We start from the raw sequence: 12,989 nt of genomic DNA on the forward strand, positions 1-12,989 counted from the left end.
GGTTGGCAGTTCGAATCCGTCAGGTGCTCCTTGGAAACTCTATAGTGCAGTTCTGCTCTGTCCTATAGGGCTGCTGTGAGTCGGAATTGACTCGATGGCGCACGGTTTGGTTTTTTTTTTTAATCATATGTTTTTGTTGTTGTCGTTGTTATTTAGTCCCAGTAGGATAAATTAAACTTTATGAAAATGAAGTCAAACATTGATTAAGGCAGTAAAAAAGAATCAGTTAATCCAGGTGTTTAGATTTGGGTTGTGTTAGGTTTTTTAGCATTTTATCTTGTTATTTGGTTTTTATTATTCTAGTCTAACATAAAATTGATATTTAGCAAACGTACTGTGGGGTGAAGTGACCTTGGAAAAATGCTGTGTGTCTGGACAGAGTAGTTCGGGATGAAGTCTTTTTGTTTTGGATAATGTTCCCGGTAGACGGCCACATGAAATCAAATCAGTCACACAGTAACACTTCTGATTGAGAACAAAATTTAATGAAATCTCCGGTTACTAGCATGTTGTGTGCAAATATAAAGTTAGAATGATTACAATTATCATACACTTTTTAGTTTTTATTTCCACCATTCCCCATTCTTATTTATATGATAACTGTCCTCCTTATTTGAAGCTCATTAAAAAAAGAAAGAAAAAATTACTAGCATTCTTCTCTGTATTTGCTGATTGGCATAGAAAACAGTCTGGATGGAGTTATTACTTCACAGCTTTAGGGAAAAGGCCACTTAGTTTATTAGTTTATTATCAGCTTAAAAGTCAATCTTTTGTACTCCTAAGGATTTAAGGCCACAGATAACATTAAAACATGCAGCACAGGATAATTAAAATACTTAAGTAAAATCAGGTAAGAAATATTTGTTCTAAAACTTAGAATGAGAGTTATTACAATTGAGCGCTACATTTAACTTCATTTCCTGTTATCTAAGGTATAAAAAAGAGAGATTGATTTTATATTTTATAGTATAAAAAATAAATAAAAGTTTTTAAATATTTTATATTTTTTTAATATTTTATAGTAGGGAGCACAAATTACTTTGGAGAGGTAGCCTTTTCCCATGCATCAGTTTCTGGATTGAAAAATTTGATCACTTTTTCTTTTTTAGATAGCTTTATTGAGATATATTCACCTACCATATAATTTACCAATTTAAATTATACAGTTCAGTTCACAGAACTGGACAAGTATCATTACGATCAGTTTTAGAACATTTTTATCCTACCAAAAAGAAACCCCTCGCCTCTAAGCTGTCACTCCCTAAATGCGTATCCTCTCCAGCTGTAGATGACCACTGAACTGTTTTTGTCTGTGTACATTAGCCTTTTCTGGATATTTTGTATAAATGGGATTAAATTACATATGTCCTTTGTGATTGTCTTCTTATCTTTGGAGATGTATCTATTAAGAGCCCTTTTTCATTTTTTAATTGGGCTATTCGTCTTTTCATTATTGAGTTGTAGGAGTTCTTTATGTATTCTAGATACAAGTCCATTATGCGATACAACATTTATCAGATTTTTCTACCAGTCTGTAACCTGTCTTTTTGCTTTTGTGATGGTGTCCTTTGAAGCATAAAAGTATTTAATTTTGATGAAGCCCAATTTATTTTTTCTTTGGTTACTTGTTCGTTTGTTGTCACATCTAAGAAATATTTGCCTAACTCAAAGTCATGAAGAGTGTAGTGGGTTGAACACTGGTCCTGAAGAAGACATGTCCAAGTCCTTACCTAAGGATCCTGTAAATGTGATCTTACCTGGACAGAGGGTCTTTGTAGATGTAATTAAGGTAATGATCTCAAGATGAGGTCACCCTGATTAGCGTGGGCTCCAAATCCAGTGGAATGTCCTTGTAAGACATAGAAAAGGAGAAGACTGAGAGACCTAGAAACACATGGGAGAAGGCAATGTGAAGATGGAGGCAGAGATTGAAATCACGTACCCTCAAGCCAAGGAACGACTGGAGCCTGAGATGCTGAAAGAGGCAAGAAAGAAGTCTCCCCTAAAACCTTTGGAGGGAGGGCAGCTGTGTGGACACCTTGATTTTAGACTTCTGGCCTCAGCTGTGAGAAAATAAATTTTCGTTGTAAGCTACCAAGTTGTCATTTGTTATGGCAGTCCTAGGAAACTAGTACAAAGAGTTGTACAGGTACAGCTCTTACGTTTTGGTCTGTGATCCATTTTGAGTAAGTTTTACATATGCTATGAGGTAGGAGTTTAACTTCATTTTTTTGTGTGTCTAGACAATTCTTTTCCCATTGAATTGTCTTGGTATCCTTGTCAAAAATCAACTGACTGTAAATGTGAGGATTTATTTCTGGACTTTCAATTCTGTTCCACTGGGCTATATTAGTACCATACTGTCTTAATTACTTGTAGCTTTGTAGTAAGTTTGGAACTGAAAAGCATGAGTCCCCCAACTTTATTCTTCTTCTTCAAGATTATTTTGGCTTTCCTGGGTTACTGGCATTTCCACATAAATTTTAAGATCAACTTGTTAATTTCTGCCAAAAAGGCTGTTGGACTTTAATGGGAATTATATCGAATCTGTGGATCAGTCTGAGGAATACTGCCATCTTAGCAATATTGTCTTTCAGCCCATGAACATGGGATGTCTTTCCATTTATTTAGTTTTTTTTTTTTTATTTCTTTCAGTGATGTTGTTCCCAGAGTACAAGTTTCTTAATTTTATTTTTAGATTGTTTATTGTGTATAGAAATACAGTTGTCTTTTGTATATTGCTCTTGTACCCTGCAACTTTGTTGAACTTGTTTATTAGTACTAATAGTTTTGAATGGATTCCTGAGCATTTTCTGTATATGAGATCATGTCACCTGTGAATAGAGAGAGTTTTACTTCTCTCCAGCCTAGCCTTTTATCTCTTCCTCTTGATGAATTGACCTGAGCAGAATCTCTAGGACAGTGTTGAATAGAAGTGGTGAGAGTGGACATCCTTATCTTGTTCCTGATCTTCTGGGGAAAGCATTCAGTCTTTTATTTTAAGTATGATGCTAGCTGTGAGTTTTTCATAGATGGCCTTTATCAGTTTCAGGAAGTTCCCGTCTATCTCTAGTTCGTTGACTGGTAGCTTCTTATACATGGATAAGAAGTTCCCACCTTGGGTCCATGATGTAGCCATATAACTAGAAGGAAAGATCCCCTGGCTTTAGCCAAGGTCATATATTGTCGGAACTTGTCCATTCTCAAGATTTCTAAATATTGCTTTTTTATTAGTGATTCTCAAATTTGTGATTCTGGTTTTGAATTTTTGCCTAAGCTCTAATCTCTCTGACATTTGCTTATTGGATGGTTCCAATTAGCTACCAGTCTGCCATTCCAAATTCAGCACGACTTTATTCATGCATTCATTTGATTGATTCATTTACTGTACATTGAGTGCTATTCCAGACTCCAAAGGATACGAGAATATGTTTGGAGAAATGTCTGGGGTAACAATGGCACTAACACAGAGGACCTGGCATGTCAACAGAGGACCCTCTTGGAGATATGCAGGGGCCGTATCACGAAGATCCTGTGAGCTAAGTTCTAAGGAGTTAGAACTTTATTCTGAAAGTAGTAGTGAGCCACTGAAAGATCTGAAGCAGGAAATCAGTGTCAGATGTGAATCTTGAACAAATCGTGAGGAAGGAGAGCTAGTGTAGAATATATAGATTGATGTTGAAAATGAAGCTGGAGGTTGGGGAACTGGTAGTTCTAGCATTTGAAAAGAAAAGAAAGCCTGAAATAAGACAGTGGCAGTGGAGCTCTGGTGGCACAGTGACTAAGAGCTACAGTGAGCCATGGCTCCTAACCAAAAGGTTGGCAGTTCAAATCCAGCAGCCACTCCTTGGAAACACTGTGGGGAAGCTCTGCTCTGTCCTATAATTAACTTGGTGACAGTGTTGGTTTTTTGTTTTTTAAGTGGGGATAGATGGTAGGTTTTTAGGAAGTCAAAATGGATAGTACTTGGTAACTGGATTATAGAGGCTGAAGGAGCAGGACAGTACCTCCATGATTCCTATGGTTTTAACTAGGCGGCCTAGGTGGTTAGGGAACAAACAGAGGGAACTGGTTTGGCAGGAAGATGAATTCATATTTGGATATGTTGGGGTACTAGCAGCACATCCACATTGGAGAAGTGTTATAGTTGTTGTTAGTTGCCATCAAGTTGATTCCGACTCATGGCGACTCCATGTGTGCAAAGTAGAACTGGGTTTTCAAGGCTGTCATCCTTCATAAGCTGGTCATCAGGCCTGTCATCCAAGGCACATCTGGGTGAGTTCAAACTGTCAACCTTTTGGTTAGTATTCGAGTGTTTTCAGGGTCTGCACCACCTTGGAAATCCCTGGCGGTTAAATGTGAGGCTGGATTCAGAGAAAAATGTTTTAGGTGATAATTAATGTGAGTGAGGTCACTCAAGGAATGAGCAGAGCTCGTGGTCAATGAGAGTGTAATGGAGACTATAGGATGAATAGAGGAAAGGAAACCTGAAATGAGGCTACAAGAGGTAGGAAGAAAGCTACGAGAGGCTGCTGTTACAGGCCAAAGTAGGGAAGAATTAGCTCAATTTTGCGTTATCCTTTAGTTTTCCTTTTATCCAGTACATTGTTTTAAACTTTAACATGAAAATTTTTTGTTTTGCTTTTCCCATTTGCCTCATGGTCTTTACTACCTAAGCCAGTGTTTCCTAACTTGGACATATATCAGAGTCACTTGGTGAGATTAAATGCAGGTTCTTTGGGTCCTGGTAGACCTACTGAATGAGAATCACCTGGGATGATACCTTAGAATCTGTATTTTTTAAAAACTTCTGTGATAAAGACTTGCTCTTTACCAAGCTTGTTTCTTTTTATCCCTGATGCCAGCTAACCTATATTTACTAGTCCCTTTGCTGTTGGGGATGGCCATATGATTGAGATCTTTCCATAGGAAATTAAGCAGAAGTGTTGAGTGTCACTTTATCCATTGCAAATACGAAGCCCCCTTGATCGATCCTCTCTCTTCCCCACCTGCTATCTGGCAGTTGTATGTATGATAGAGCAACATTGGAAACGAGGGGTCAAATAGAGCTGAGCATCTGTCAGCCTGCGTCGTCTCCACCCTCCTCAAACTGATCATTAACACTGATTTTGGTCTTTCTGTATGCATGGATTAAAAATAAACTATTGTGTTATGCCACAGTTTTGGAATTTACGTATTATACCCTCCATTGTTACATTAGCCAGTATGGTTTCTTAGGTTACTATTAAAGGATCAGAGTTTGGGAACCATGGCCCTTTGTCTATGCCATTTGTATATTTAAACTCATTTATATGGTAGGGTAGTCTTCAGTTTCAAACAACATATTGCATTAGGCAAATCTGCTGCAAAGACCTCTTTAAATTATTAAAAAACAAAGATGTCACTTTGGGGACTAAGGTGCACCTGACCCAAGCCATGGTATTTTCAGTTGCCTCATATACATGTGAAAACTGGACAATGAATAAGGAAGGCTGAGAAAGAATTGATGCCTTTGAAGTACGGTGTTGACGAAGAATATTTAATATACCGTGAACTGACAGAAGAGCAGACAAATATGTCTTGGAAGAAGTAGCAGCCAGAATGCTCCCTAGAAGTGAGGATGGTGAGATCGTGTACTTCTGGCATGTTATCAGGAAGGACCAGTCCCTAGAGAAGGATATCATGCTTGGTAAAGTAGAGTGTCAGCAAAAAAGAAGACCCTCAACAAGATCGATAGACACAGTGGCTACAACAGTGGGCTTAAACATAGCAAGGATTGTGAGGATGGCACGGTTACTGGGCAGTATTTCATTCTGTTGTACATAGGGTCGCTGTGAGTTGGAACTAACTCGATGGCACCTGACGACAGTAGTCTTCAGTTGTTGACTTATAGGGACTGTAGGTAAATATTGTGTTTTTTTCTGTAATAATTTTAATGGAAATGGTTTTGTTAACATCCTGATAATTTTATTAAATGACAAACATTTGCATGCTTACTGCCTCCTGGTCTTTGATGCTGGAGATAAATCTATATATAAAACAAAGGGTCTGCCTTCTGGTATGGAATAAGGTGGACTCAGATAAGGGCAAGTGTCTTACCTGTACTTTGGAGCGCCAAGGGAGAAGTGGCTAATTGAACCCAAGGTGGAGTGGGTGGAGTCCTTCTCGATGTTTATATCCCTTTTGTAATATTGTTCTCTTTTATACTTGTTGGACAGGAGTCATACATAACCTCTTGAAAATATCCCTTAAAATGAAAAAAAAAACCAAACCTGCTTCCATTGAATCGATTCCAACTCCTAGTGACCTTATAGGACAGAGTTTCCAAGGAGTGCTTGATGGATTCCCTTTAGAAGATCGAAAACCGCAAGGACATGTTTGGTAGATTTGTGTTCCGTGGGGTGTGCGGAACATGTGCCTTTTCTTAATCTCCATCACTAAGAAAATTATTTAAGAGAACTATAAATTTTAGTCTTGATGCAGATTATATTGTTAAATGTTGCCTGCAATTAACAAAGAAAAAAAATGTAAAGAAAACCTTATTGATGATATTTACTCTTTCCCTCTTCCTTTGCAGGGAAATTTTGGATTGGGAATGGTCAAAGTCAGAAAGAACCTACTTTCTTCATAAACATGGTATGTGAAATCTGTGTAAGTTCCATAGGGTAAAATCACATAATTAATCAAACAGGACTTGGAACGATCTATCTATCTGTCTTGCCAAACCCGTGGCTGTCCAGTTGATTCTGACATGACGACTCCATGTGTGTAGAGTAGAACTGCACCCTGTAGGATTTTCTTGGATGTAGTCTTTATGGAAGCAGATCGCCAGGTTTTTCTTCCGTAGTGCCACTGGGTGGGTCCGAACCTCCACCCTTAAGGTTAGTAGCTGTGTGTGTGTGTGTGTGTGTGTGTGTGTGTGTATGCGTGTGTGTGTGTAGATGGGTGCATTTGTATATGAATAAACAAGAGTCTTCTATATTGCATAGTTCTCTAAATATTTAGGGATTTCCCCCAGTTTTGAACGCTTACACGCTAGGCAGTGTGTGGTTGCAGTGTCAAACTGGATTGTTACCCGCGTGTGGAAAGTGTTCCGAGGAGAACTATAAAAGGCTGAGCAAGTGAGAGCCACAACCTGGAGAAATAGGCGTGCCATGTTCTTGGAGTTTGTTGGACTTGTTTGTTAACAACAGTTGGCTTTTAAAGGATATGTAAGCGACTGCAGCGTCAGTAGAGTTGAAACCAGGTGACTAGATCAGAGCAGCAAGTGTAATATTAGTTAGGCAAGACAGATAAGTAGCCTAATCCGAGGTACGAGCAAGTAGTTAGAAACTAGCGTGTCTGTGAGAGCCAGCAGGATTCAAATAGGGAAGATGTCTGGGATCAAGAGACTTGAGTAAATGAGGCCAAGGAGCTATGTAACCTTGCAGACATTCTCATGTGATCTCGTAGCAGGGACAGTGAGAGAGAACCTGGTTAGAGTATTTCCTAATAGAGAAGCTAGTCAAGGGGGAAAATGAAATATGGGCTGTATGTCCTATAGAAATGTTTCTGTGTGATTGTGTATATATTCAGTAATGGCGAATCTACTCACTTAACAATGGATGAACTTGTTATTTTAAAGAAACTTACTGTAAATGATTTAAAATATGAAGTCCTTTAATAGAATAAGTTATCTTTTATCATAAAACTGAATTTCTGTATATCACCTTGACTTAAATTTAGGTGCTCTGATGGTTTGACTGTTACAGTTGATCACTACAGAGACTATTTTGCATGTTCTCATGAATTACTGGAGTCCTGGTGCCATAGTGTTTAAGAACCCAGCTGCTAACCAAAAGGTCAGCAGTTTGAATCTACCAGCCACTCCTTGGAAACGCTGTGGGGCAGTTCTGCTCTGTCCTGTTGGGTCGGTACGAGTCGGAATCGACTCGACAGCCTCAAGTTTCAGGTTTGGCAAGTTATTGGCTTTAGAACCACCCATGTATTGGCTGTTGAACTGTTGCTTTTTAAATGTTCGTAATTAACTCGTTTGTATTTCTCCTTACTGACAATATTTCACCTTCTAAGGCTTACAGATTCAATTAATTTTTTTTTTTTTAAGGCTTACAGATTGAATTAATGTCAAATGAACTCCTTACCTGCTCACCTTGTGCCTCTCTCTGCTCCTTGGAGCCGCAGTTCTGAACTTGAAATTTCTTTTCTCTGACCACAGCTTCTTTCATTCTTGGTTCTTCCAGTGAACCTGAGCTTTGCTGTATTAAGCCTACTTCGCTTAGTTGCTCGGTTCAGTTTGGCCACAAACTGACCTCTGGAGAAGCCTTGACCTTTTGATTTGCACAGTCCTGGTTAGAGCAGTGTTTTTCAAAGTGTATGCACTGCTCAAGGGGCAAGGTGGGCAAACCTCACCTTTGTCATTTCCTTGTCACCACTTACATGGCACTTTGTCTCTCTTACCCTGACCACCCAGAGTTAAACTAGACCTCATCCCTGGCCACCTAGGGCCAGGTCATTGGGTACCAGCCGTAGGCTCAGAAGTCTGCACAACTCCCATCACTTCAGTCCAGCTGGCCCCCGTCTCTCTCTCTCTCTCTCGTCCCCTGGGACTAGCCTGTGCAGCCTTTCTCTGTCACCCAGCTGCCCAGACCTGGGTCTTCACAAATCTCTGTCCTGCTAGCCCCTGCTGGCTTATTGCCCCCTGGGTTTCCTAATTCTCTATAACTGCTTATAAAATTCACAGAAACTTTTTAATTTGTTGTTGTTGTGTGCTGTTGAGTTGATTCCAACTCAGAGCAACCCTTTTGACAGAGTATAACTGCCCTATAGGGTTTCCTAGGCCATAATCTTCACAGGAGCAGATTGCCAGGTCTTTTCTCCTGCGGAGCCACTGGGTGGGCTCAAACCAGTGATTAGCAGCAGAGAGCTTAACCATTGTGCTACTAGGGCTCCTTTACTTGTACCTACATTTACCCATTTGTTATAATAAGAAAGAATACAAGCAAAGAAAGGCTTCAGTTAAGGTCTGGGAGAGGGCCTTGTGGCGCAGCGCAGAGACAGTCTCTGACTTTCATCTTTATCCTCCCATCTTGTCAGCTGGGGATTATGTGCCTGATGATTTTATACATGGTGTTAGTTGATGAGGACTGAGGAGGGATGGCAGGAGCTGAGACTAGGGGAGGAAGAGTATATAGGGGCAATTCTAAACTAAGGGGCTTGAAATTTATTCTCACAGCTGTGGGGTGGCAGCCATTGGAAACGTTTATTTAGAGTTTTGTCGTTCAATTTGAGCCTTTAGGAACCGACTTTGCAAAGACTGGGCTCTGAATGCTTAGAGATGGCAGTGACAAATCACAGGTTCAAAGAGGAAGGTGAATCTGCCTTTTTCTCTGGAATTGGTCCTTCATTCTTTTGGGCAGTTAAAAGCTGTTTGTATCCAAGAAGCTACTTCCTTGCAAGCATGAAATATTTACAAATTTGTGACAGAGTGATGTATAGTATGTGGAGAGGGAATCATGAGAGCTCTCTGTGAGGTTTGTACAGCAACAGTTTGAGAAAACCACTATTAAAAGGAATCCCCGGCTGGCGCAAATGGTTAACGTGCTCAGCTCCTAACGGAAAGTTTGGAGGTTGGAGTCCACCCAGAGGTGCTTTGGAAGAAAGGCCTGACAATCTTCTTACAAAAAACCCGCCATCGATAACCCTGTGGAGCACAGCTCTGCTCTGACATACGTGGGGTTGCCATGAGTTGGAATTGACTGGACGGCAACTGGTGTTTTGGTTTGTTACAGGCTGAACAGATTGCTTATTGTTTGTGTATATGGAGTGGGGTGTGTACTGAAAGCCTAAACATCCTCTGGCATCTTATTTATTTTTGACTGTTCAAGGAATGCTGGGCTGATAATAGCAGTGCCTTTTAGTAGTTTACATAACAGGGAAGTGTTTGGCCTTTTACTTACTTGGAACCCACACCTTTTTTTTGTTTTGTTTTAAACCATAGGTAGGCTAGGTAAGAGGCTTTGTACTTGCTTCTTAGAAGAAATTTAAGAGCAGTAAATTGACTGCCTTCAAATTTTTGCTACCAGTTCTTCACAGAAGTACAAAATGTAGAATCCTGCCTGATTCCTTTGTAAACAATCCTTGTGATTGTCAGCTTGCCAAGCGATGCTTTTTTCTTTTGAGTAATTTCTGGGGAATACCTTGCTTTGGATCACCCTTAGTTATTGCCCAAAGTTGCCTTCGGGAGTACAGGTGCTCTTTTCCCCGTTTATTCATAAAACCATTAAATTCTACTTTTTTCAGGAATTTAACATTGTTTTCATTGAACTGATGTAAGTTAAAATTGAAACGGTGAGAGAATTTACCTATTTAGTCTTGAGCTTAAAATTTCCCAAAGAGTAGGAGCCATAGTTTTGCCCACCACCAAACATAGAACAAGTAATTTTGAATATGTGGACATGATTATGTCATGGCCTTTCTAAATACAAAAATACAACTTTTTTTATGGACATGATTATGTCATGGCCTTTCTAAATACAAAAATACAACTTTCACTTAGAACATTGAGGACTTTGATAATATCTTTACTGATACTGGTGAGAATGTAGTGAAATTGGTCCCATTATAGTTTTTTCTATTTGCCTTTTTTTTTTTTAAGTTATGTTTTAGGTGAAAGTTTACAGAGCAAATTAGTTTCTCATTAAAGAATTAATAGACAAATTGTTTTAGGACATTGGGTGCCAACCCTTTGATGTGTCAACACTCTCCCCTTCACGCCGGGTTCCCTGTTTCCATTTGTTCACTTGCCTGTCCCTTCCTGCTTTTTTTATCTTTGCTTTTGGGCTGGTGTGTTCATTTAGTCTCATAAACATGGTTAAATTATGCAGCCAGTTCCTCAGGTTTGTTATCGTCTGCCATATAGACTTGTCTCATCTTTGGCCTAAGAGGGAGCCTCTGGAGTACTTTTGTACCGAGTTAAAAGGGTATCCAGGGGCCATAGGCTTGTGGTTTCTCAAGGTTCTGTCAGACCAGCAAGTCTGGTGTTTTTTTGTGTGTTTGAATTTGAATTTTGTTCTACATTTTTCTCCTGCTCTGTCCAAGGACCCTGTATTGTGATTCCTATCAGAGCAGTTGGTGGTGGAAGCCGGGCACCATCTAGTTGTTCTGGGCTCAGCCTGGCAGAGATTGTGGTAGTTGTGGTCCATTCGTCCTTTGGACTAAACTTGCCCTTGTGTTTTGTTTTTTTAATAGACTGAGGTAATCCTGTTTATTTGTGTACATGTTTATGGTGTCTCCCTGTACTGGAGTGTGAACTTTAAGAGGACAGGGACCATGTGTCTTTTATGTATTGCTGTATCCCTGTCATGGATTGAATTATGTCCCCCTCAAAAATGTATGTGTTTACTTGGTTAGGCCATGATTCCAGTATTGTGTGGTTGTCCTCCATTTTGTGATTGTAATTTTATGTTAAAGAGGATTAGGGTGGGATTTTAACACCCTTACCAGGTCACATCCCTGATCCAATATAAAGGAAGTTCCCCAGGGATGTGGCCTGCACCACCTTTTATCTCTGAAGAGATGAAAGGGAAGTAAGCAGAGAGTTGGGGACCTCCTACCACCAAGAAAGCAGTGCCAGGAGCAGAGCTTGTCCTTTGGACCCAAGGTTCCTGTGTGAGATGCTCCCAGACCAGGGAAAGACTGATGACAAGGACCTTCCTCCAGAGCTGACAGAGAGAGAAAGCCTTCCTCTGGATCTAGCGCCCTGAATTTAGACTTTTAGCCTACTAGACAGTGAGAGAATGAATTTCTTTTTGTTAAACCTGTGCACTTGTGGTATTTCTGTTACGGCAGCACTAGATGTCTGAGACAATCCCTATCACCTATTATAGTGCTTTGTGTACAGTGGACACTCAAGTCATTGCTGAATGAATTCTGATCTGGTGTGGCTTAGATGGTATCCTGACATATATTAAAAAAGCACCTCAGGTTATTTTGATGTGCACTCCCATGGTTGAGAAACCTTGGTCTATCTTCCCTCTCTAATCCGCGTGAGATATAGAAGATATCACTCTTGAAATTGGTAATCTCATTTCCCTAGGAGGAAAAGTTTAATTTGGTAATGTTATTCAGGTGTTGTTTGTAGGTGGAACTCAGAATGGACAATTGCATTCCATCATCAAATAATTAAGTTTAGGAAAGGTGGGAAGATAGACCTAAAATTGAGTTTATTCCTTTTTTTTTTGTAAAAAAAAAAACAGTCAAGGTTAGACTTCCTAGATGGTTTTCCTTCAAAACACTACTTCTCAATGTTGGGTAGGTTAGGATTTTGCTTCTGGGGGACATTTTGACGTCTGGAGACGTTTTAGATCCCTTGTGGTCAGTGGTTAAGTGATCAGCTGCTAACCAAGAGGTCATCAGTTCAAATCCAGCCCCTCTGTGGGAGAAGGATGTGGTAGTCTGCTTTTGTAAAGACTAAAAAAAAGACTACAGCCTTGAAAACCTGATGGGACAGTTTTACTCTATCTTATAGGGTCACTATGAGTCGAAATGGTCTCCACTGGCAGTAGGCTTTTTAGTTTTAATTTAAATATGCACATATCTTACATTTTAAAGACTTGTTTGTATATGTAAGTCAGTAGTTTTCAAAGTATAGTCCTTGAACCCTTAGGAGTAAAACCTGTTCATATTAATACTAAAATATTATATGCCCTTTTCTCTTTGATGTTTGGATGAAAGATACAAAAGCAATGCGGAGTAAAACAGCTGATACCTTAGCAGGAAATCAAGGCAGTGGCACTGAATTGTCTAGTAGTGTGTATTCTTCTCTGTCATGAATACTTGACGTCAGACAGTTAAAAAAAACCTCATTTTTCCTTCAGATTCTTTTTCAGTACAAATTAAATTTTACTCTACTTGGCTCTAGAGTATATGTGTGATAAAATGGATATGTGCTGCAGAGGAAAAGAATTTGTGTGATTGAGTTGCTAGCTCAG

The 12,989-nt window shown here is 39.6% G+C and overlaps 1 long non-coding RNA gene across 3 annotated transcripts in view; it reads left to right on the top strand.

The window, feature by feature from the left end:
* LOC104847293 (uncharacterized) overlaps positions 1-12,989 on the top strand; it is a 42,390-nt gene that overhangs the window by 8,436 nt on the left and 20,965 nt on the right. For 2 of the 3 annotated variants that reach the window (XR_010319547.1, XR_010319546.1), the window contains exon 4: positions 6,578-6,636. This is a non-coding gene — a long non-coding RNA (uncharacterized LOC104847293). Of the gene's footprint in view, positions 1-6,577; positions 6,637-7,725; positions 8,629-12,989 lie in introns of those variants that run through there. The other variant, XR_010319548.1, reaches the window with a different exon arrangement.

This window comes from Loxodonta africana, chromosome 27 (assembly GCF_030014295.1).
Source record: "Loxodonta africana isolate mLoxAfr1 chromosome 27, mLoxAfr1.hap2, whole genome shotgun sequence".
NCBI lineage: Eukaryota > Metazoa > Chordata > Mammalia > Proboscidea > Elephantidae > Loxodonta > Loxodonta africana.